We start from the raw sequence: 27,142 nt of genomic DNA on the forward strand, positions 1-27,142 counted from the left end.
CCCTCCCTCCCTCTTTCCTTCCTTCCTTCCCTTCCTTCCTACCTTCCTTCCTTCCTTCCTTCCTTCCTTCCTTCCTTCCTTCCTTCCTTCCTTCTATTCTAACCTGTGTGTCTATGTGTTTGTGTGTATGCGAGTGTGTGTTGAGTATGTGCATGTGTATGTGTTGGTATGTTTGTGTGTGTTGGTATTTGGAGGGTGTGTGTGTATGTGTGTGCATATGCATATGTGTGGTGTAGGTGCATGTTAATGGTATATGTGTGCAGAGTGTGTATGTGTGCTGGTATGTGTACATGTGTGTGTTGGTGTTTGCATGATATGTCTGCATGTGTGTGCAATGCCTGTATATGTATAGTGTGTATGTATGTGCATGTGTGTGGTATTTATGTGGGATTTATGCATATGTGTGTATGTGTATGCATATGCTTGTGTATGGTGTACATTCATGTGTATGTGTATGAGTGTATGTGCACAGACATGAGTGTACGTGTGGTGTGTGGATGTGTGTATATAGTGTATGTGTGTGTTGCTGTGTGTGCATATGCACATGATATATGTGTATGTATGTATGTATGCATGTGTGTGTTGGTATGTATACATTTGTATATGGTATTTGTGTGTGAATGTGTGTATATGGTGTATTGTTGAAGGGCCCAGCTGCTTAAGGTTGCAGACCACTATATTTGAACAGCTTTCTGAACTCAGAACAAAATGGAAGACTCCCATCCCCAGCAGGGCTTCTTACTCTCTTCCTGACCTTATTTGGAAGATGTCCCTGATGTGGGACTCATCTTAAGTATGACCTTTGACACAGTTCCCAGCAAATGCTCTCCCCCTGCTGCCCATGTGATAATTAGGTGTTGAGCTCCCACAGGGATGATAGCACTGTGCTGCCTGATGCAAGCTTATTGTGGACACCTAGCAGGCAATCCCCTTGCTGCTGCCCTCTCCCTATGTATTCCCTTCACCCCAGGATTAAAGTGTCTCGCTGAAGCTGACCCTGGCAGTCTATTGTTCCATTGTACTCACAGGCCTCTACAATATTCATACAGTGGATGTCATCTAATGAAGTTGTGGCGTGAGGCAGATAGGCCAGTCAACCACATGGATTTTCCTGTATCTATCAATCTATCTACCTATCTACTTAATATATATCCACTAAATATCTATCTATCTATCCATCTACGAATCTATTATCTATCTATCATCTATGTATCTATCATCTATGTATGTAATCTATATCTATCTATGTATATCTATCATCTATGTATCTATCATTTATCTATGTATATCTATCATCTATGTATCTATCATCGATGTATATGTATCTATCCTCTATCTTCTATTATCTATCTATCTATCTATCTATCTATCTATCTATCTATCTACCTTATCATCTATCTACCTGAGATAATACTTCCCATTTCCTATTGGAAAATAAAGAAATCTGGAGCAGAGGGTAAATCAACGTCTGTCACTTACATCAGATGCTGGGTAAGTAATAGACTTTGATTTACCATTTGCTCCAGTTTTCTTTTCTTCTTCTTACTTCCACATCATGTAAGAGCAATTTTGTTCAAAGGAAGCAAAAAAGATTCAAGGAAATAGTCATCATAGTACATTGACTCTGTACACCTACCCATGGCTATAGTCTACATTGGTGCAAGATAAAAGGAACTACTTAGACAGGCTCAAACTTGACCTTAAATGCCCAGTCTGAAATTCATGAATAAGTCTGAGATAGTGCCCAGCCACAGGAACTTCCCAGGAAGTCATAGTTGTGCAGAAACTGGAGAGTGGTGATCCATGAAGTGTAGATGAGCACACACATGGCAAAGTGCTGACCACCTCACATTAAACCCTGAGGAACATCCCCTTCTACATAGAGTGAACACAGTCTTGTCTGAGGTGAGGGCCATAAATCTCTTTCTACACATGATGTTATCCCTGGACAACGTGAGTCCTTACCTAAGTGACAAATCTTAGCTTCTACGGAGAGAGTAGTCAGAGCTACTCCGGAGATTTGTAATGGTGAAAGACTGAGTTACTAGAGTTGTCTGCCATATAAGGGTAGTTTGCCCCGTCACAAATACACATATGACAGCACCCATTACATCATGTAAGTGTCACACTGTGCCAGAAAAACTTATGCCTGAGTGCTGTGATGCTTACCCAGTTATGATATTGTCTAATAACACTTCACAAAATGCGTTCTCACCAATGCATGATGATGAGTCAGCTCAGTGAATACCACACACACACACACACACACACACACACACACACACACGTTGTCAATGGAAAGAATTCTTTCCCAAGTAAATTCCCTTACTGAAGCCCAAACTTGTTCTTATCAGACAGAAACCCTTCCATGCAGCCTTCATAAACCAGATGTAACATCCAGTTTATTATATAATGGGGGCATAAATGTACCTTTCTTGGAACTGCCCAGTTTTCATGCTTTTAACACTTTCAGTTGCTGCTTCCAGAATGAGCACAGTGCCTCCAACTGTCTTCATTTTCTGGCCTTCGCTAGCATTTCCATCTGTTCCATGGTCTGGTTATTGTAGAGCATCTCCATCCTTTTGATTATATGGTCCCCTGAAGCATCTTCATCTTCTCCATGATGTGACTCTCTAGCATCCCCATCTTCTCTGTGGTCTTGACTGTTTAGTATCTGCATTTTCTCTGTGGTCTGACTCTCTAGCATCTCCATCTTCTCCATGGTCTGACCCTCTAGCATCTCTGTCTTCTCTATGGTCTGACTCTCTGCAGCAAATCCTTCTCTCTGTATTCTTCTCACTCCCTGTCCTCATCAGCACACTCTTTGTGCTATACCTTGTTGTTCTGTGGGACCGAATGCAGCCTGTTCCCTCTCTCTGAAATACATTTCTATCTGAAGCAAGCCTCAGTTACTTTTGTGGAATGGAGTTAAACTCAAGTTGCAGAACTTCTCCCTAAGAACTCCTTTATCAGAACCTTTGCGATGATGTTCTCTGCCACTGTAGATCTCAAAGCACAGGACTGTAACATGCATTGTACCCACAGTTTCTGGTGTTGGTGTGGCTGAGTTCCTTCTTATTCCCCATGAGGATGGTTCTATGATTGTAGGCATGGGGTGTTTGTGTTGCTCGGCTGATCCTTGCAAGACACACAGCAGTGGCTGTTCAGTGGGCATAAAACATAAAGAAATAAGGATCTTCAGCAATAAGGGACTGGACTTGAGTCCCAGAGCTCGCTGCTGTGTGGGTTGCCGTGCTCACTATACCTATCTGCAGAATTTAATGGCAGAACTAAGAATGGCATTCTTGGTACCTTTAATATCAAGTACCCTGCCAAATCATGTTAATTGCTCTATAAAGTTGAGATGTGTGCTTCTAGGATAGAAATAAATGTTATCTCACAGACAATAATATCCAGGACTGAAGGACTTGTATTTGCTCTGTAGCTTTGGGTACCTGATATTTATCAGAAGCATTGATTTAACCAGCAGCTATCACCAGACTCAAATGGATGGAGACAGGAGACAAAACCCCCTTCAGTTGCTACAATAGGGCTGTTTATTTTTTATGTGATGCTTTTTGGAAATTGTGATGTTCCAGCTTCATTCACTTGAATGAAAAATGAGCAGATTCTTGCCGGCTTAATGTATCTGGAGTTCCCTTATCCTATGTGCTAGCAGCATCACCTCCTTGTTTAAAATCTCTGCAAAAAGTTACTGGAAGTTTCTTAAAAATAACAAGAAAGGAATATAAATAGGTAGGTAGGTATATAGGTAAGAAGGAAGGAAGATAGATAGTTGAGAGAGAGAGAGAGAGAGAGAGAGAGAGAGAGAGAGAGAGATACATAGATAGATAGAGACATAGATAGGTGACAGAAGAACTTAAAATGTAGAGCTAATGTTACAAGGGAAGGCTAAAGCCCAATTCAATGGGACCTTAAGTTTTAAATGCTTCTCATGTTAATGTTTTAAAATATTAAGGATTGTTGTTAAGCATTTAAGATCTTTGAAAAGCATAAACGGTTAAGAACATTACAGAATGATGTTGAAGAATGAGAGTGTGCCATTATCCTTCCAATCTTCTCATTAACAGCCATCCTAAAAGCTAACCCAGGACAATGGTTTGGGAACTGATACGATGTGACAGGATAGAGCTGACTTCCAATAGTTTCATCTTCTGTTCTTCATGGATTTTTTGGTGTTCATCAGCAGCAATCCCAGAACTCAGAGGTACAGCCTTTGCTGTCCCAGTTTGAGGAAGAGCAAAGAACAGAAGACATGGAGAATCGGACTGCATATGTAAGTCAGGCCATGTGAGGTCTCTGGGAGGATGCTGTGACATTATTTCGACTCTCCCCTTTGCCTCCACAGAGCATCTGTGATAGCAGAAACAGTAGTGCTGAGATGTAGCCATGGCTGCAGGGCTATCGGCTCCCCTTTAAGCTAGCATTGGAACAGGTCAGGCTCAGGTGGGACAGTTAACCATAGGATGGCAGTGTCTCTCCTTGCCCACCTAGGGCCATTACCTGAACATTGTTCAGACATCAGTCTCTTGGACATTTTCTATTCCGTCCTTTGCCTGTGAACCAGTGGAAAATCACCTGAGACTCCTATTACTTTAGTTCTCACCAGCAGCTGGACCACTTAGAACATCAGGTGGACGCAGTATCCTTAAGAACCTGTATCGAGAGCTCAGCAGCCTAGCATTATGCATCAGTGGTCTGGGTTCAACATCTACCTTAGTCTTTGCTCATGTTCTCACAAGGAAGTCAATTTTCCACAGGTTTCCATATCCTCCTTTTGTAGTGTCAGCATGCCACTCCATGGGATATTTTAGAGACATGACACACTGCAAGTGCTTTGCCAAACTCTGACTCAGGGGAAGACTATGTGTCACCTGGGAAGCCTGTCTTCCATGTTATCATTACAGATAGAATCAAGGCAGCTTGGAGAGAATGGAGAGATGGACTCCTTTCAAAACACACAATATCAAGGTCGAGGAATAATCATTTACACTGAGATTTGCTTTGAAATATCAAACGGCCTCAATCCTCAGGGCACAGTCAACCTTCCTGAAGGCCAAGACAGCAATATTTTTAAGTGGCAGCTTTTAATGCTCGTGGGTTGAATGACCCCAGAGGGCTACTGGTCTCTTGAGCAGAGCTTGGAGTCTTCAGAATGAAATTAATATTACACAGTCCTCAAGGCCCAGGCTGGCTCTCCCTCATGCCATCCCATGGGCTTCTCTAAGGGTATTGATTGGAATAGATGATGCTGTGTTGCTACAGACACCGGCATATGCCACACTAAGTAAGTGAGCATAGAACAGATGTGCCTGTGGCAGGAGCACTCTTTTAACAAAGCGGGAAATGGAAATAAGGAACGTCCCACTCTGTCTATGGTAAAGCTATTTTAATGTTCCTCTGTGGGAGCTTACCACTCCCAAGAGTAAGTAAACTTAGTCTGCTTTGCCCTCACCACCACCCCTTTCCTTTCCTGTCAGACATGTTCTCATTGTTTGCATAAACACAATAGATTAATCTGCTTAGGGTCCAGCAGGATTGCTCTTCCTGATACTCATGCTGCACAGAATGCCCTGGAGGCTGTAGCACACACTGACACCAGACTCAAAAGCATCTGCCTTTGAGATGATACACCCCAGTTGCTCTTAGATCGTATTGATCGCCTCTTGAATGGTAACTTGGTTAACCGGGAAGTTGCCACTCCAGCTTGTATTTCTACTAATCAATGCAAATGCAATTATTTCTTTTTCTGTTCCCACAAATGGTCTGTATGTACTTTTGCTTAAGAGTGTTATGGACTTAAGCTGATCTCCAGTTTGTAAAACTAACATCTGGGTGTGCTCCTCCCATGCTGGTGTGAGCCCTCTCCTGGATAAGAGGCTTCTGGAGGTGTGGTTTTCAGAGACCTGCAGTAGAAGGAGTTGCCACAGTGGGGTGTGGATTGTGCATTGCTGAAAACTTTCTATGGCCAAAGACTCTTCTCAATGTTCAGAAGAGAGGTAATGTGTGAGCACACCACTGGAATAGTGTTTCATAGACTTTGTCCTTACTTCAACATGTGTGTGAGTGTTAAATCCAATGTGGAGAATTTAGGAAGTCTGAGGTTCATATGCACATACATGTACACTCAAATACTCGCATATAACACACACATTCTCTGAGATTTATTCATATATGAATGTGCATACACATGCATACACCCATCCATACATTCTGACACACATACACAGACAAACACATGCACACCATCAAACATACACATATTCTGAGAATTTTCAGACACTGTGCCAAAGGCCCAGTGACCCCAAACCTTTTTATCTCATACATTGTCAGAACATTTTTCACTGTTCTGATCAGGCTAAACAACTTGTTTAGCTCAGAACAGGAGGATCATTGGCATGAGGAGCCCACAAAATCACAAGTATACCTACTGTTGAGTGAGTATGGTCTTCCTCACAGAATAAAGAATCATGCATGATGCAGTCACAAGTTGCCCTACTGGACATTCCTTCACCAGGACATAGCCTTCACAGTACACACCCTCAGAACTCAATCCTCCTATCATATTAGAACTACCATCCTAGGACACAGTCCTCTATACAGCCCACTGACCACCACCCTAGGACACAAATGGGGTCCAGGGGCTTCTATGCACTAAGGAGATGGGACCCAGGTGTTTCCATGAATATGGGAGATGAGACCCAGGTGTATTTCCCTTCCATGCACGAGGAAGATGGAACCCAGTGCTTTCTATGCATGAGGAAGACTAGGCCTCATGGCTTCCATGTGTGAGAATGATGGGGCAGGGATTTTATGCATGAAGAAGATGAAGTACAGGGGTTTCCCTAAATGAGGAAGATGCAGCTAGGGTTTTTTATGCATGAGGAAGGCATCATTTATTAACTATTTTTCACTGACCTTGGGTTTAGAAGTTTAGTGTTAGAAGGTAAGGAGATACCCCCAGGAATACAGTTTAAGGAATGAATGAGTTAAGAAGAAAACATGGGAAAGTGGAATAGAGTAGGTTTATGATGGAGGCAGGAGGATGACAACCAGGACAAGACTATCCCATCTGCAATCTACAGTGAAGAAATGACCCTCTCAAGTGAGTGGCTGTGTTTCTGACTGACATGACACTGAGCCCTAGTCTTTCTACTATGGTTAGCTGTGTCGGACACCACTTTTTGAGACTGGTTATAGAAGAGAAGACAGTCAAGTCCTTCTGTAGCCTTATAGGCTAAACTGCAGTGAGTATGCCAAGCCATCTCCATGTGTCTGGGGCTTGGGTATCCTCAGAGTGCCTTGAACTAGTCATGGAATGGAGAATGGTCCATTTTTTCTCAAGCTACCGGATTGGTATACGAGGTGGGTTCCTGGCAACTACCCAGTATCCTCAGTGGCTTCAGTGCCATTTCTGCTTTTTGATTTTTCCTTTCTTATGAGTGTAAAAACGAGTATGAATTGAAGATGACTTATTTTCATGAAAACTCAGTCTAGACCTGACTCCCTTCAAACATGCTGCACTTCCCAGCTACCTGCATGCATGAATTCCTGAACAGTGTTTCCAGTTTCTTCCAGTCTTTGAAAAGAACACAACAGAGACACTTGGCTCTCTGAGTTTGATGTCATCCTCTAGGTTGTTTTTAAAGTGGCTGCAGCTATTCATGGGGCACACGTGTCCCCCCAAATTTACCTAACGCACTATCCATCAAAGCAGAACAGATCAATGTATTGAAAAAAAAATCTTAGAAATTAAATCTCCCCTGAAATATAACACCACACAATTGACTTTCTGTCTGTGTTGTTTGGAGACGGTAACAAAGAAATGTAAAACAGGATGGTTGAACCTGGTACAGCTTGTAAAATCTGGTTAAGCCGTGTTGGAAAAGGCTCAAACGCCCCACTAGAAAACAGAATATTTATTACTCCCGTTCTTTAGCCCTATGAGGCATATGCTCCTTTTTTAGATTCTTTTCTCTCCTCTTGCAAAGTGCACTCATTCAACTCTTGGCAATTAGTGTAATTGAAATTTATTGACAATGTGGCTGACGCAGAAGCCCCATTGTCCCAAAGCGTGTGCTTCCGAGCAGCGGCAGGCAGCCTGGGCTTCGCTCAGTTACATCAATGGGCCACCGGCTGCCAAGGGTTCCTGTGGGGGTATGAATGTTACTTAGTGATAAGAGCCTTTCGAAACAGGATCCCTGGACCCCATCTCTGGTGGGAGATGGAAATGAAATATGTATTTGGCTGCTGTGGAAAATTAATGTAATTGGCTCCCACATAAAGCTTTGACAAGATGACCTGTTTGAAATCCAAGGAGGGCTTCTAGCCCTGTATCATATTATCTCCAACAAACCCAACCACGCTGGGTGCCCCCCACCCCAAACCCACTGAAGGTGAAATGAAATGGAATTTGGGTACCAATGTTTAACAACACTTCTGTAAAACACAGTTATTCTGTTTGCATGTGTAGCTTTGAGATGAAGGGGCAAGGAAGATTGGATTTTCCTGTGTGTGTGTGTGTGTGTGTGTGTGTGTGTGTGTGTGTGTGTGTTGATAGCTCTCAGTCTGGGTTTCCTTTACATTGGTGAGCCAAGGGTTACAACACAATGTTTGGAATATACATGGAAACATTTATCCCTGTACCTCTTTTTTTGCTCTCAAATATTCAACACAATTCTAAAAATGGAGATGTGTGATTTGATTAAGTTTAATTGAATTCATTTAGAGGCCAGTGCAGACTTCTGACTTTTCCTTCATGGAAGATAGATATGTGTTTATTTTAATACATGAAGATTTGGGCATATAAAACTAATAGCAGAGATGTTTTTAAATCTCTGCCTGTGAAAATGGGTCTGTTTTCCCACTGGGTAGTTTCCTGGGAGGGGATTACTATGGTGAATTAATTTCAGCTGCTGTTCTGTCTGGTTCCTAATTTTAGATAATATACTGTTTGATTCATTTAATGGGACCTTAAAATGCAACACCACAGATTTTAGGAGAATACAATGATAAATTGGAGTGCACACAAGAAAGCATGCATTTCTCCCTTTAAGGAACTCTCCATGCTATTGTTAAACCTTGAATTATTTGCATTCATTAATGAACATAGGATCTTTGCTTGTTATAATTTTAAAATAGTCCAGGAACAATAAGTTAGTGTACTTTATTGATTCACACTTAAAGATGAATTGGGCGAGCACATCACTATTATTTTTTCCTCTTTGCACTGATAGAATTTGTTTCTCTGAAGAGTTTCATTACAGCCCAAAGACACCTGAAATTAATCTTCCTTGAAGACTTAAAACTTCAAAGCGCTTGCTTGTTGATGTTTCTATGCCACATAATCAAGTATTGAGCCAATGTCCTGGAATTCCTAAAAAGCAGAAGACAAAGGGGCAAAGAGGCAGTATAGTGACATAAGAGCCCAAGAGGCAGATCTGACTCTGTAAGAACTAGCTGAGAGGATTCCTAAGATAGATTAGCATCCTGGCGATACCTGTGGGCATGTGGCAGGAGCAAGTCCCATGTAGCCACAAACTGCAGAACACAGGAAATGACTAGGAACAGGAAGATATCAGACAGAAAGTTGTGGGGATCAAGAAGGTGTGAGGAACAGGAAGAGACTGAGCCGTGCGTGGCATTCACACAGAGTTCAAAGCCAGCAAGCAGAAATAAGCCGCAGATACTTCCTTGGTTTCTTTTATTGACTTTATCTACATACTTGTATTAGCATATTCAGCTGTTAAATGTTGTATAGACCAAGGGCGAACATGAAGCCACCTGTTCCGAGCATAAACAGGACTTAAGCAACACCCATGGGAAACGCTCAGCCAGAAGCCCCCCCACCCCCCACCCCCAGGACTCTCTCCCCAGGCCACCAGTTGCCCCTACTCCAGGTCACTGCTGAAGCAGATAGCACTGCTTCTCCAACAAAGAAGCAGCCTTAACACACATTTCGTGTGTTGCTTGTTTAGCTTTAAACAAGGCTTCTTTTCCTATCCTGGAGTTATTTTCTATTCTGAAAGTTTTATCAACATTTTAAATTTACTTCTTCAGGGATTAAAAATCATTTTATTCCCTGATTTTCTTTTTTTTTTTCATTTTTATTTGGATATGATTTTCAAATAGGTATTACATATACCTCCAATGTACAACTTGGATTGCTGGACACTGCTTTGATCTCAGTCATGGCATGGTCACCATTGTCAAGATAACACATGCATCCAACTACTCACAGTTGCTGTGATTTTTCCGTTTCTTTTCCTTCTGTGTGGTGAAAACGCGCCTTAGATCAATGAGTTAGCTCTGGGTGGCACGCTGTATGCCACTCCCGAACTCACTCCTTTTCCTTTTGTGCCTGAGATCTGACCTGGCCGGGACCCTGGAACCACATGTCCAGTCACTACAGACTTTCTGGCCACTTTCTAATCTCTGCTGTTCCTTTCACTGAATATTCTGTGACTCCCACATTTGTATCCTTATCAGACGATACTCTCACGGACCTGTGCGGTCCGTTTCTCCTTCAGTGTGCCAGAGACCCCAGGTTCAGTCAGTATGAACAAGACAGCTCCTGTTCCTTCTAGTCTGTCTGGTGGCATCTGCGCCATCCACCCTTCCAACCTCTCTTTTTCTTCTAACTCCCATTATACCATAACCGCCCTTCAACCTGCACAAATATCTTTCTTGCCCATGGACTTGGGCTGCCTTCTCCATTTGCAGGATTATCCTCCTTCATGACTGGATAATAGTAGTCACTTACTTATCTTCATTCTTGACTTACTCTGCTCCAATCTAGACTACAAATCACAGCTCAAGCCACTGACCTAAAATGAACTCTGTCCACTCATGTATTGAGGGTGTCTGGCTTCTGCAGGACATCTCATAGGCTGTGTCCTGAACTTGACTTGATTGTCACTCTGGCCACATTCTTTCTCTCCTCCCTCTTGCCCAAGTCATCTACAAAGTCCCAGATATGGTCATTTAACATAGCTTCTTAAGTCTTTGTACCCACCTGTCATTGCCTCTCAGCTGATTCCCTTTTGATCCAAGTGTGGGCTCCTCTACAATGGCTGTTAGGAACCTGCTCACCTATATTTTCCTGCCTCTTAAGAAGAAGGAAGACCTAGAACCTTGAATGAACATATCCTGCTATAGGCAGGATAATGACCTGAAGACAAAGACCTAAGGACAAAGACCTACAGACATGAAGTAGATGTCAAAGGGGACTCTGCAAATATACTTAATTTAGGGACATAGACATAGTTGTGGGAAGAATTAGCTGATATATTCAGAAGGTGGACCCCACATCAGCCTAAGGTGCCCTCTCAAATGGAAGTAGAATACAAAAGAGAAAGGTGGGGGTCATTCAACATAAGAGGAATTCTGCACAGCATCAGTAGCAGACACTTGTTGCTGGTCCACAGAGCTTACATCATACTGCAGTTCTCTCTGTCCTGGAAAGACAAAGGACTTGGTGCTGTCAGTCAGTAACTCCACCGAAACACACACAGAAGATGACTTCTATAAAATGTTATTATGTCATTTAACATAGCTTCTTAAGTCTTAAGTCACTTAACTCATAAAATTTAGATTGAAAACCACTTTCAAAACTTCAGTTATTTTGTAGAAATACCACAGTTGACATTTTTTTTCAGTAGGATTTGTGATTGTGAGAAAATTATTTTCATTAATTAATAAGAGTAAAGATTACACACAGGACCATACTTATGTTAAGTTGTTTTCTAAATATAGACTAATTGCAAGCTCATAATATACTCAACAGATTGCACACACATGTACACCCAGCCATTAAAATGCCTGGAGGCATCTTAAATTGATTTTTTGGTTACCTGAAAATTGTGGAGCTCAAGAAATTAGCTGCTACGAATACTCAAAGATAAGATCATGAAGAACGTATAGGATCAGATAGAGGCCACTTCGATGAGTTGTTTGGTTGAACAAGAGACATTAGTGAAAACCTGAAAGCAGTAGACAACCTTGGATGGTTAAAGGCCCGTCAGTTCATTCTGAAGCACAGCTCTGTGAGGGAGGAGCTCACTCCAGCAGCTACACATCAAAAGAACCTGAGTTTCTTGTTAGAAACATCGGGAAGGAAAGGAGCTTCATTTGTGTGGCCAAACTTTGGGAGTAACTGTTTATGTGGAGAATATTTTACAAACTAGCACTCAGTGAATAGCCCTTAAAATGTCTCAGAAAATAGGCTGGGGTACAGTTCAGCTAGTAGATTCTCTTACATGCACAAAGCTGCGGTTTGAATCCCCAGAGTGTGTGTGTGTGTGTGTGTGTGTGTTTGTGTGTGTGTATAATATATCATATAACCTTGCCATGGGTTCAATTCAATACTGAATTAAAGAAACAAAAGTGTTTATGGCTCATAATCATTAGGCTGCATGACAGTACATATATGCATATGATATATATGTATATGCATATGCTTATATATTATACATATATATGCACATGTATGTACATATATAGTATATATGTATATTATAAGTGTATGCATATGTATGTATATACTAGATATACTGTGTATACATATACACACACTATATATATGTATGTATACACACACACATATATATACATATATACACACACATATATATATATATACATATACACATACACATACACACATATACATATACATATACATATATATCATATAACCCTGGTATAGCCCTACTGTTCTTACCTGCTATCCGAACACTAGGGAGATAGAGGTCAGAGAATTAGAAGTTCAAGTTCATCCTTGCTACACAGAAAATTTGAAACCAGCATGGACTACATGAAACCCTATCTCAAAATTCTCAGGAAAGAACTCCTCCTGACCCAGGACACAACTCAAAATGGAACATGAACTGTACTTTAATTAAAAAAAAAACATTCTGACAATTTCATATATTCAAATAATAAATTTTGGTTATTTTCTTCTCTCATCCTTCCTAAAACCCTTCTCCCAGTAAGTTGCTCCTGGTTTAACTTGTGTTTGTGGGGCTTGCATCCATCCATCTCATGCTGTCCAAGGCACAGAGGAACAGGAAGGTGTGACTTGATCACATGGAAAGGAGAAAATGACAGAGATTATTCCACAAAGAAGCATGGCGCTGGGTTTCGGTAGGCAACAAAATAAAAACTCGCATTTCAACATACTAACAGAAGTCTGTGAAATCACAAACCAAGACCCAGCTGAGTAGTCAGGGTAGTGTGATGGCTTTTCCACCAGTGTAGACACACCTTGGGCACCTGCAGCCCAGCTGTTCACTAAGCCCGTCTCCCTGGTGTCTAGGACAACGTGGATCCTAGTCATTATGTTCTTAAAATTTCCAATTTTTCCAGGACTGAAATCATAGTAAGTCATGCTAATCTCCACCATGCTTTTTGGACAAGAATAGCTGGAAAGCTCCTTGTCAAATTCCACCATTAAAAAGCAGAAGACAACCAGTGGGATCGAGTTCAAACTCCACTTGTCTGAGGAAATTCCTGTTTGCCTCAGTAAAAGCCAAGAAGAACAAAGCTAGAGACCCAAGAGGAGGGGGGCATCCTCCCAGGGGGGGAACTCAGGGGAATTCCTCCACCTTGAAGCTTTCTCATAAACAATCAAAAGGGATAATTCTCTAATAACTTGAAAGATGTTCAAGAAGAACCATATCAGCTACTGAGGACCACTGTGTCAGCTGCAGCATCATAATACAGATGCAGAGGATGAGTTCCCAGAGCCACAGCCTTTGGGCAACCTTTTTCCTTTGGCCTTCACTTTGATATCACACGACTTGTATTAAGAGATTTTTCAGAGCCAAGTGGCATTTTCTCACTTCATGGGTCCTTGATTTATCATTTTTTCACAGAGATTTAGAAATCACCCCTGCAATTCAATACCAAATTAAAGGAACAAAAGCGCTCAGGGCTCATGACCACTGGGTGCCATGACAGTCACTCCAATGTGCTTTATGCCTTTGCCTGATCCAATTGCAGGCGATGCCTACATAATCTTATAGACAGCACAGGAAACTCAACATGAATGCCACGCTCAATGTCTCACATCTGCTGGATACAGGGGGTGCTTTTGAGTCCAAATCCCAATGAGGTTGCCCTGCTTGCCCAGCCCACGCCATTATAGAATGTAAACCGCCATGTTTGTGTAAGACATCAGCAGGCACCAACAGGAGGAGCTTGGAGGAGCCTGGAGGAGCTTCTAGACTTCATCTCAGCACACTTGATATGTTTTCCCTCCATGCACAGCCAAGAGATGCTCAAGGCAGCTGGCCTATGGCAGGGGGGTGTGGGTACAAGTGCATTAGTTCATCAGAAACTTGGTGAGCCCTGATATCTGAGCCCTTTCCAAATGGCCCACTAATGACACAGACTTCTCTCACTTAGATGCAGAGCCAAAACGCTCCAGCAAAGGTATTGGTTCCACTTCCTTTGGGGGAGGTGATGGTATCTGTGCAAATAGAGGAGGTATTAGCTGTGACCAATCAATGGCTGTCAGCTGAAACTCCGCCTCTTGTGTATTTTGAGTAACTACAACATGAAGAAATTGAAGAGAAAGAGAGACGAGGTAGCCTCAGCTCCCATGGAGCCTGTAGACAGAGGTAGCACTGCACACTTTCTGTGTCCCTGAGAGTGAAGTACAGAACTTCCATAAGCTGCTTAGTGGCAGGCTGGACACAGGAAGGGAAGCTGCGTCAACATCGTGCCTAGTACTGGCTAGCATACCCAGGCTTCTCTTCCGGTCCGAGATCAAAGTGTGAGCCGCACCACAAGTGGATGATTTTTCCTGATTTTGTAGGTCAAAAGAGGAATGAAGAGATTAGATGGAGTTTCCACGAGATTCATTAACATCCATGCACTTTAGCTCCTATGTACTTGGGCCACAGCGAGACAGATAACAACACAAGAAAGGGTGACCCAAAGAATGTCATGTTCTCTTGCTCTTCTGCTCATATGCGCTTGGCATCTCTTTGTATCTTAGATGGCATTGTGATAAAACACAAGTGAGTCAAAGTTGACTCAGTCTTAGAGAAATGTTCACAGTGGGGAAAAATGGGAAAGGAAACACGCCATATATGACCAGCCCAGAGCTTAGGATTTGCCAACTTAGCCATAACCGCCATACTCCACGGTGTCTGTTATTCTTATCATCATTATTGTTGAGGTTGCTAATAGATAGTTAAGTAGTTAAGAGCACTGGCTGCTCTGGCAGAACACCCAGGTTTGGTTCCTAGATCCCATATGGTGGCTCACAAGTGTCTGTAATTCCAGTTCTATAGGACAGCACACCATCTTCTGGATTCTGCAGGCACCAGGAACTCACACAATAAAAAGTAATATATCTCTTTTTAAAGATTAGCATTAAAAAGACAACCTTAGGCAGGACAAAGGCACTGCTCAAGTTACACGGTTTTGGAATCAAAACCTATACTCTGATCTAATTTATTACTGGTTCCCCCCCCCCCCGAAAAAAAAAAAAATCAGGGAAGAGGAGACGATATTTATTTAGTCTTTTGGCACCTGCAGCCAGCAGGCCTCAGCAAAGTTTGCAGTGGAGTGTAAGGCTGGAAAGTCTCCTCTGAGCTCCCTCAGCCACAAGTCTGGCAGGAGACAAGAGACAGAAATCAAAAGAGCAGGTGGGGAAAGACAGTGAAGTGACAGAGGGCTTGGCTTGTGGGAAAGTTGGAGTCCAAGGTGGACAGCAAGTCTCTGTTAAACTCCTACGAGTGACCAAGTGACAGAAGAGACCTGCAGCCACACATAAAAGAACCTCGGCACACGCTCCCCTGTGTTTTCCTCTGTCCCTTCCCACGGGTCAATGAGTGGGATACTTCTCCTTCTCATATGTGGACACTCAGAAAAGGATGAGTTGAATGGAGAAGAGAGCCTATCAAAAATGGGGAAAGGGTGGGGGGCTGTCGTGGGGCAGAGAGAAAGCAGGAGAGGGTGTTAGAGGAAGCTTAATGCCCGCATGCACAGCAATTTCACAGTGAAACCCGTTAATCTGAATAACGATTAAATTAATCATTACAATAATCATTTTTTAAAGTTTCCAGCAATTAGTCTTCATGTTTTATGTTCTTTGTACCCACAGGTTCTGTGTCAGTGAGTCAGTAACTTTCCTCATAGCTGGGACTAAATGCCAGGTAGGAGGTTACATAGGAAGGGGGCTTTAACTTAGTGTTGGAGTTTATAGTAAGACTGTGGGGGAACCCAGGGCAGCAGGATTGTGAGACAGCTCCAGGGGAGAGCGGCACAGTCAGAAAGCGGAGAGCAGGCAGGAAGTTAGGCCAGGCTACCATACAGGCCTGTATTTGATAGCTTACCTCTCATTAGTTTTTTTTTTTTTTTAATTAGATATTTTATTTACATTTCAAATGTTATCCCCTTTCCTAGTTTCCTCTCCAAAAATCCCCTAACCCTTCCGCCCTCCCCCTGCTCCCAAACCCACCCACTCCCACTTCCTGGCCCTGGCATTCCCCTATACTGGGACATAGAACCTTCACAAGACCAAGGGCCTCTCCTCCCATTGATGGCTGACTAGGCCATCCTCTGCTACATATGCAGCTAGAGTCCCACCATGTGTTTTCTTTGATTGGTGGTTTAGTCCCAGGGACAAAATACCCATGGAAGGAGTTACAGAGACAAAGTTCAGAGCAGAGACTGAAGGAGACTGAAGGAATTATCATCCAGAGACTGCCCCACCTGGGGAATCCATCCCATAAACAACCACCAAACCCAGACACTACGGCAGATGCCAACAAGATTTTGCTGACTGGAGACTGATATAGCTGTCCCCTGAGAGGCTCTGCCAGGCACTGGAAAATACAGAAGTAGATGCTCACAGCCATCCATTGGACGGAGCACAGGGTCCTCAATGAAGAGAAAGTACCCAAGGAACTGAAGGGGTTTGCAGCCCCATAGAAGGAACAATATAAACTAAGCAGTACCCCAGAGCTCCCTGGGATTGAACCTCATTGCTTCCTTGAGTAAAGATTCATCTCCTAAAGGATCCACAATCATCCAAACAGAACAACTACTTAGGGACCAAGGTTTTAAACCCTTAATCCTGGTGGAAACATTTTACACTCAGTCCACAACAGGTGCTCAAAAAAAAATATATGCTGCACAGATATTATAACCCACTCCCACAGGTACACGTCCCCACTCTGCTTCACATTCTCCTAGGTTCCCCCCTAGGTCTGCCACTCACGTTTGCTGGTATAACTGGGTCCTCACTTAGGTGACTTAACCACGGTTACTGATGCACATACTGTGCCCCATGAGATCTTTATGCAACACACACTCATTCAGAGTTTCTCAGAAGCCCCAGAAAGCCCTAATGCTAAAGACAGACAGCATTGTCTTCTGACTCCAGTCTGGATTCCAGAGAATGACAGTGGCAGGACTGGCCTCTCTGCTCCTCCCCGCACTGCTCTGCCACCTCTGCTGGAGTTCTTGGCCTCTCTGTCCCTTTGTTTCTTCCGTGGCAAGGTATGTTAGGGGCACCAGATAACTTGATCTCTGGAAACCACGGAGAACAACCCCAGTATTTAGTGAGCACTTCTAAGTGTTTGTTAAATGGAGTGAACGGCTTTGGAGAAAGGACTTAGCATTTTCTTGGCAGATGTGCTGGGCATGCTTAATATTATTTCAGTCATTCTTATGAATCTTAACTAATGCTGGTCTCCTGGAGAGTCGCCACTCAGAATAAATAATGTGTCCTTCCTTTGTTTCTATACCAGCACTCGCCACAGGTCCCCTCTGAGGAGGGCCCTTGCTCTGCTTCACCCTTTGTGGCCCGGGTTTCTCTTTGTGCCTGGCATACAAGAGGCATTCAGTAAACAGTTGTTTAATTAATTTCATATTGTCTGAAGGTGGCAATTTGCAAAGAAAAAGGAAGGCGATGTTCGCCTTTAGAAAGAGTTTGTTTGGGCCTCGTCTGCCTGCACTTCACAAAAGCAAAGTGTCTTCTGGTTCCATTACATCACCCAGCCAATTAATCAGCACTTGAATGAGTCTCCAGACAGAGCCTTCATTTTGTCTACTTATTAACTTTCATTATGTGCACAGCTAAAGTGTAATTGTGAGCAGGATGGATTATGCTGTAAACTTTTTTCCTATTACACCATTCCTTCACAAATCCCCTTATTAAAGTGTTCCAGGGGTGATATATTATGTTAAGAAGGTTTAAAACATAAGGTGACAATGACCTTCCCTTTAATTAACTATGATGGAGACAAAGGTTAGAACAATGATGATGAGCTGGGCTGAGCACCATAAATCACCTCCTCGAGGAGGAAGACAGGACACAGCTACAAAAATAACCTTGCGACTCACAGGTTAAGTGAGCATCCCCACATGCCGCCCCCCACCAGTCCTTATCTGAACTCAGCTACACTGTGCCTCAGGCACAGCAGCCCTGCAGGGGAGAGTCCCCAGACCACCTCCTCCAAGACCAACCTCAAGAACTTAGCTCAGTTAAAGTGTTTAAAACAATAACAATAACAGCAGCAGCAACAACAACAACATTATCAAGTGACTTTCAGTTTAACAAAAAAGGAAAAGACTAAGCAGTGTCCTTGTCATTACTGTTACCCAAGTATAATTTACACAGTCTTAATACCAAACACACATCTCAGGTGTTCTCTCTGAGTTGTGAAAATTGAATGCTTACGAGTATGGCACATGTCCTAGCACCCCATCCCATCCCATCATCCTTAGCATCCCTCCTTTGACTTTTACTTTGATGGGTTAATATTGTTTTCCCTTTGGCTTGATAAAAGTTGGGTCACACTGAATGTTGATAATGATATATGTGTATACACACACACACACACACATATACATATATGTATATGTGCGTGTATATATACACACACATATACATATATGTATATGTGTGTGTATATACACATATACATATATGTATATGTGTGTGTGTGTGTGTGTGTGTGTGTGCTTTACTTTTAATTCATGTAAATAACATGTCTAGCCCTCATCTGTGTGGTCTATGTCCTTTCTTGGGAGCTCTTTATACTCCGTGTGGTGCCAAGCCTCAGTGGTCTCCTTAGCCACTGTCCTGGCAAGTCCACCCAGCTCACCAGATGGGTGTGTCCACACGCTTGTGCACCTACAGGGAATCTCTTACTTACTGTGTGTGTCTCTTTACCTTGCTGTCCTTCTGCATACAGAAAGATGGTTTTTACTGGATATACTGGGTAGTTTTGTGTCAACTTGACATAGGCTGGAGTTATCACAGAGAAAGGAGCTTCAGTTGGGGAAATGCCTCCACGAGATCCATCTGTAAGGCACTTTCTCAATTAGTGATCAAGCGGGGAGGTCCCCTTGTGGGTGGTGCCATCTCTGGGCTGGTAGTCTTGGGTTTATAAGAGAGCAGGCTGAGTAAGCCAGGGGAAAAAAGCCAGTAAAGAACATCCCTCCATGACCTCTGCATCAGCTCCTGGTTCCTGACCTGCTTGAGTTCCAGTCCTAACTTCCTTGGTGATGAACAGCAGTGTGGAAGTGTAAGCTGAGTAAACCCTTTCCTCCCCAACTTGCTTCTTGGTTATGACGTTTGTGCAGGAATAGAAACCCTGACTAAGACACCGGCACTGAACTTTCTGGTTCACATTCCTATGCATATTTTGAGAATGAGTCATTTGAAGATGAATTAGATGTTCTCATTAGTCACATCAGCAAAGCAATGCAAAGTCTACCTAAGGATTGTCCCAGAGGCCACTGCTTTAGGGTAAATGGACCAGAGAAGAATCAAGCTCTTGGCCATACCCCTAATCCTTTGATGTTGGGTCTGTTCCTTGACAATCCTGGCCAATGTCTCAGTAAGTCCTTCTAACATATGACCATCAAATGTGCTTCTTCCTGGGGAGAATGGGATGTAATTCAAGGCAACAGATTCCTACAGAAATTTTGTTTTCTTTATATTTATGGTATATTTTGTCACATTAATCAATATAACACGAGTGAGGCAGCCCTGAGATTTTACCTGAGATTTATGAGCATTTGAAGACCTGTCCATTTGTGCAGAATGGTAACTCTTAATGATTTTGGTCACTTGCCTCCCTATTCAGTGGCCACAAAGCGCATCCTATGGACTAGACACCCAGATTTGCCTTTTCTACTAATACCCGCTCCCTTCAATGTAGGAAAAACCTCACTATGTATCCAAAGATCACACTTTTTGTATTGAAACTAATCAAATATGCCTACTTTTACCATGATGTGGGGCAGTGGTGATGAGAAAATCCCTCTCCACAACACTGGAAGCTTCCATGTGTGATGACAGTGTGAAATTGTCCCCTGTCACTTACACATCTCTGGAGGTCTGATCAGCAGTGATTCAAGCTAGGTAATCCATATTGTCCCTTGGGATACAGCATCACAGAGACCTGGTTCTCTTGTTTGGCTGCTTGCTGACCCAGAGATTTGCTGGCCTGTAGTTTGGATGAAAGGGAGGATGGCATAGTTTGTTGCATGACTGTGACACATTCCACATTTTCCTACACAGGAGCAATATGTATCACGAGTTTTGAAGCACATTTTGAAGATCATGTGACAATTGCTGCCACCATCAAGAGGTATATTTCTTAAGAATATTGGCTACCGTGCAATAGAAAAGGACACTCAGAGAAAAAGAAAGGTGACTGGGAAGTCTGGAGAAAGCATGGAATTTGAAATCAAGATTTAAACAAAAGCAGACAGCGGTTCAGTAGCTATAGAAGTGTAAGACACTACCCGAGGAGGTCCTGAAGATGGTAACTAGGCTAGGAGATGGCTTCAGCTGGCTGGTACACAGCTTCAGCACAGGTATGAAGTGACAGGCCCAGAGGGTCACCCTGATCTTCCTTTACTCTCAGAGGGGTGCTTAGGCCTGATGAGAGCTGTGAATGTTGCCATCAGTCTCTGTTATCTCATGATACATTGTCATGTGATTAAGGAGCCTTTCAGAACTAGCCACACCTTCTGGACAGTTTGATACCCTAGAAACATTAAGCATTAAAGGCCATTATTCACTAGCTCAACTTAGAAAGCTTACAGTTGGTGTTATTGGCTGAATGGCTGTGTCCCTCTATGTGTTGAAAATGTAGTTTTCTGTGATATTCAAAGAGGAGCGATCAGGTCTGTAGAGGTGGGCATGAGGATGGGGCCCAGCAGCCGTGAAATCAATATGTCCTTATAAGAAGAGGAGGTGTCAAAGAGCTTTGTCCCCAAATAGAGCTGAGAATGTCATCTATGGGCACAGGGGAACCACAGGCTCCAGTGTCCCCAGTGCTGTCTAACGCTCAGCCGGTGGTATTTTCTCACAGTATATGGCATGAGGTAGTACCCACTCTTAAAGAGAGAGTTGCGGTTAGTAGTGGGCATGCTGCCTTTCTCATTCTAGAGTGAAGTTTCTCTTACCTGAAATGATCAGTACCATAGGATTGGAGGCGTCTGAGAGTCACACATTTGATAGCTCTGGGTTCATTTACATGAACACAGGTCCCGGGCAAATGACATGAAAATTATTTCCGAGCGGAGTCATCGGGATGATGTTATTTACTTGTCTTTGTGCCTCTGGATTTCAGGGTCTAGGCCTGGAGATCTTTTGCAGATTAAAGGGGACAGGAGAAGGATTGGGGGAAGAAGATAGAAAGAAGCAAGATTTTACTCTCAAAGGCTATTGTCCCTGTGCTCACAGACAATGCGTTGTATCTGACTTGCAGAGCTAGCGACAATTTATGCTGTGTGTGTGGTTAAAAAAAAAAATGCTGATTTAATTATATTTTCCATCAAGGTATATTGTGAGGATGAGGTATTAATAAATTCTTATTCTACATGGCTGTTTCTTTGTTATCAGTGCACAAAGCCTAAATACTTTGTTTTTATTTTAATTTGATGAATGCTTTAATCACATTAGTGTGTGTGTGTGTGTGTGTGTGTGTGTGTGTGTGTGCAATGTGAGGGGAACATGGATTACTCTATGGGAAAAAAAGCATTAAAATGTGTGTATCTTGTATTCAAAAATCAATAGTCCCTGAATATATACACAAGGACATTAGGCTACTGTAACGCACACCTTTACTCAAGTCCTATAGAAGTTGCTGCATATGTTAAGCCACAGTCCTGAGCCTATGCAGCTGTCTCAGTCGCCCCCTTAACCCTTTGGTGTGGACACAGATTGGAAGAAGATTTTGCTGCATTCTTCTGTCCACTACCCCTTGCAAGTGAGATTTGGTGTGGACCCTATGGCCCCAGACTTTGGGCTTGGGCTGGGCCAAAGCAAACCTTTCCTGTGAGGTCAGTAAGCACGTGGAGAAGGCAATGAAGCCCCTTGCATTGGGCAAAGGAATTAAGATGGTGGCTAACCCACCACAAAGATAATGGGTAGACTGCTCAGTTGTGGACAAAGACTTTAAACATAGGTGTTTGATCCAGTATTGATGGCGTGTTTGACATGCTAAAACATTTCTCAGAAGAAGCCATAATTTAAATGTTTAAAAAGTTTGGGGCATGTGATTATTTAAGTGTTTTAAAAAAAGAAAACAAATGTGATGAGGTTATCTTTCAGTTATAATTTTTATACATAGAGAAACTTATAATAAATCACATGGTCATTTTAATAGGGAGAATGCTACATTTTTGACAGTTATTAAAACACAGAAAAGTCCTTCTGATATGTGTGTATATCTCTGTATTTTGACATAAAATAATATTTTGTTTTGGATATCAATAGACCAGACCAGACCTAGAACAAAGGAAAACACTTGGCCATTTGGAAATAGATGTTTTCCTTAGAAACATGCTTATTTCAAAGACTTGACTTACCCAAACACTTGGATGTGGTGTGGTTGTCCTACAAGACAAGCTTGTGACATTAGGCCCAGAAACTTCTAAAGGAGCCAACACAGGAAAAACAGACTTGCTCACAGTGTCTATAGAAGTAAGGTGGGTGGTTATTCTAGTATTTTCTACACCTTGCTAATAAGGCATAACCTGAAGCTCCTTTGGGATGTTTTGTGCAAGAACAGTGTCTTGCCATATCCCCCTTAATTTTGGCTTTTGGCCATCAGTACAGTCAGCAATTTGTGGCAGTCTCTCCTGGGTAGTGTTCTGGGGAATGTCCTCTGTAATTTCTGCCAGCTTTGCACTTATAGGAATGTTTCAGAAGTCGTTTAGGAGAAGGAGATACATGGCTGTCTTTCAAAGCCAGTACACACACCATCAGAGCTCTACAGTGCTGTTATGATTAATATTTCCCACTTGGAGGAGTAGAGGGTGCTGTTGGACCACTGAGGGATTGCTTCAGAAAAGGGGTTTTATTGTAATCCACTCCTCAGGTCAGTATTGCCAATTGACATTGGTATTTAAAATACTGATTGTGTGTGTGTGTGTGTGTGTGTGTGTGTGTGTGTGTGTGTGTGTGTATGCTGCTTGAGGGCGTCTTTTATCATTTTCCATTTGGCAAATGTTGGGCACAGTTACAAGTAAGCAGCCTACACTTAAAGTTTCAGGAAGCAAACAAGCTCCTCTCAGCGCTATAGCTTTATAGAATTAAAAGTCAAGGGACCTACACCGTTAACCAAGGAGAACTAATTTTATCAGCCCACGACATTCCTGTTTAGTTGTGTGACTCCCTTTTTCTACTTAACACTGAACATGATGTGAAACTGCATCTATAATAGTTTTAGGAGCTGTCTGACGGGAAGAAGGGAAGCTAGTTCTGTGCCTTCCTTCTTCAGACTCTTGAGGACAATAAGATAGGCAGTTACATAATTTTAGTGGCAATTCTATGCTAATGAGTAACATTTGATCTTGTTACTATCTAATGGAAGTTATAAGAATTTATTGCATTTACCAAACTTTGGAAAAGCCACATTGTATCTTCCTGGTATACCTGTCTCTGCAGCCTGAAGACCCTGTTAGTACTTGGCCAGGCATCACTTTTTTGTTTTGTTTTGTTTTGTTTTGTTTTTTGTTTTGTTTTGTGTTTTTATCCTGTGACCTCATCATGGATGTGTAGAGTATAATAAGCAACAAGAAATCCTCTCTGAAGATAAGCAGCTAGCAGGTGATTTGCACAAGGAAGATGACTGCCACCCACCTTCAATGGTCTCAGTGACCATCATAGGAGCAAAGCACAGATCCCAGTCTTAGTTCAACTCTGGGACTAGAAATCCCACACCCTGGTGTTACTAAGTTACTGCTGACGGTCTCTCTCTCTCTCTCTCTCTCTCTCTCTCTCTCTCTCTGGGACACAATCTGCACAATTTTCCCAGAATGCTTCTGATTAACCAGACTAGCCCTTTCCGAGTCGAATTAATTATCTCAGGTCACTAGGATCCCATCAGGGGCTCTGAGGTGGTTATTAAAATTCACTACCAGGATGTAAGTTAAGGCTCATCTTTAAAAAAAAAAAAAAGATTGATGGTAATAATTACAGCTTTAAAATACTTGAAAGCTGCAAACAATCTCTTTATGGGACAAAAAGGGAAAATTTAAAACCATGCAACTAATTTACAGATTATCAGACCCTCAGAATTTTTCATCTAACATATGAAAGTTAGGCAAATTAAATTGAAAAATTTAAATCAAGCTTCAATTTGTGGGAAGCATTTTTTACTGAGGCTGTTTTCTTTGAGCATGTTAAGTGCAGCATCAGTCAGTGTAGTGGTTGGGGTGGGGTGAAGGCTCCTATGTAAGGACGAGGAGAAGACCCTGTGCCTCTAGTACAGGCTGTTTCTCTTCAGGTTTGTTTTATGTCATGCTCAAGTCTAAAGTCAGCTAATCTGAGGAGCTAGTGGCTGTATGTTACATGTTATAATTAGAAATTATAACTAATGTGCTGATTTTGTTTCATCTTGAAAAAGTTAAAGATATAATACAGGCACCAATGCCATCTCCCTTTTGTTGAGAGTGTGTTTGCTTCTGTTCAGAGAGAGGAATCTGTGAGAACAATGCCTGTTCAGAGCTAAAAGTCTGGGTGGTAACTAGTGTGTGGTACCTATTTAGGTTAAGTTAGCCTGGTCTGAATGCTCCTGTGGTAGGAAAACCAATCTCCCTTTCCACTGGGGCTTACAGTGGCTTAGAGTGAGGACACAGGATGATAAATATTTCTCCCCACTAATGTAGTCAATTCCAGTCATCACTTAACATCAAAAATAATATAGGAATGCCTTTAAGTCCTTGGAGACAATGTTAATTGTAGGTGTTAGTGCCTGAAATAAAAATAGTCAGACACAATAACATTGTAACAAGTACACAATGACATTGTAACAAGTAGTTTGAGTCATACCCTCACCCTAGGAATTATTACTCCCCTGGCCGACTAAATTGAAAAAGTAGGTATCCTAGTGTGCTTTGCCTATCACCTTTCCAACATGATCAACTATGAGGGACCTACTTAGTCTGGGTAGTTAGTAGATTAAGTGTCAGATGCCAAGTGGATCCTCACAGCAGGCTTGCACAGAGGATTTTCCAGAAAGTCTCTGAGAAGCCCTTCTCCATGTGTGGATCTCCACGCAGAAGCAGCAGCATTTCTCCTGAAAAGAAACTATCTGCACGGAATGCTGTGAAGGAGCCAGGATAATAACAGAGCGTTTCATTTTTAATTGATGAACGGATTCTGCAGTGTGATTCAAAAGATGTAATTTGCCAAGATTATATAAAATTGCCAGTTCCTAATGCCCAAGGATAAACTGAACTACAGAAAAATCAAGAAGTCACTGGGAGCGAAGTCTGCACTGCTGTGTAGGGATTGTCCAAATTACACAGTCGATTTCATCATTCCTCAGTCAAGCTCAGAAAAAGGGGAAGCTATGCAGGATGTGGGAGAAAGGCCACTCCTGACACAGGCTGCAGGCTTTGATCTTGTTCACCTTTATCTATCTGTCTGACCATTTGCCTGTCCCTCTATCTATCTATCTATCTATCTATCTATCTATCTATCTATCTATCTATCTATCTATCTATCTATCTACCTATCTACCTATCTATCATCTATTTCTCTTCTTCATCATCTATTATCATCTATCTATCTGTTGTTTGTTATCTATCATCTGTCTGTAATCTATCTACCATCTATCTATCTTTTATCTACTTATCTATCATCTAAGATCTCTTTGTCTATACTCTCCTCTACTCAAAAAGAAAGATCATAGAAAAGGACAGAATTTTAATTTGAAAAAAAAAATGAGTGTATTCTTCCAGCTATAGTAAAGAAAAAACACCTGCCATGTATGTGCCCATGCTTATACTCTATACATGAATTGTACACACATGTACAGTTTCGTCTTGTGAAAGCTTAGGAATATGTGTGCAGTGTACAGTCCACCCCCCTCACCAGCAGTAATGGTGATTAATTTACAGATCCCCTTCATCTTGCTCTGGTTTATATTTCCAAATGGGACTGTGATAAAAGGCTAATCAATGATATTGTACATGATGTGAGGGTGAATTCCTGCTATAGGGTGTGTAACTGAAAAGCGGTAACATTGGCCATTGGCACTGGCCTTGCTCCTCTGGCATCAGCTACCAGTGTAAAGCCCTCTGTGATTTGCAGCAGAGTGTGTAAAGTGTGTGAGAATCGCCATGGAACTTCTTAGAGCAATCCTTTGCCTCCTCTTTCCTCTTTCTGTAGGAAGAGAAATTGCAACCTGCATGGACTGAGATTCACTTGATGTGAAGGATGGCATCTTAAGGAGACACTAATGAGGCTCTAAGTCCAAAGAAAGCATGTCACCTGGAAACTCAGACCAGGGAGAGCGAGCTGTCGAGAAATCTCCGCAGACCCTCACCCCAGAGTCTCCTCTGTGGCAGCCTGCCCTTGTTCATAGGCACAGGCGTGGCAACCTCAGAAGAGGCTCAGTGGTGACCAGGCTGGCTCTCCAGTGGCCCGTTTCAGGCTTGGGCAGCCCCTGTGCTTAACAGAACTGCACAGATTAGGAAAAGCAACCATAGCTTAGAGACAGAGAATAGAAAGCTTTTCTTTAAAATAATCATCTCTCACACCTTTGTAGGACTCAGTTTTAGCAGAGACTTTCTTGTCCCCTTTTTACTTAATAAACCATGTGCAGAGTTTCTTCCCGGCTGCCTCTGTGGA

The sequence above is a fragment of the Mus pahari genome, chromosome 11 (genome assembly GCF_900095145.1).
Source record: "Mus pahari chromosome 11, PAHARI_EIJ_v1.1, whole genome shotgun sequence".
Lineage (NCBI taxonomy): Eukaryota > Metazoa > Chordata > Mammalia > Rodentia > Muridae > Mus > Mus pahari.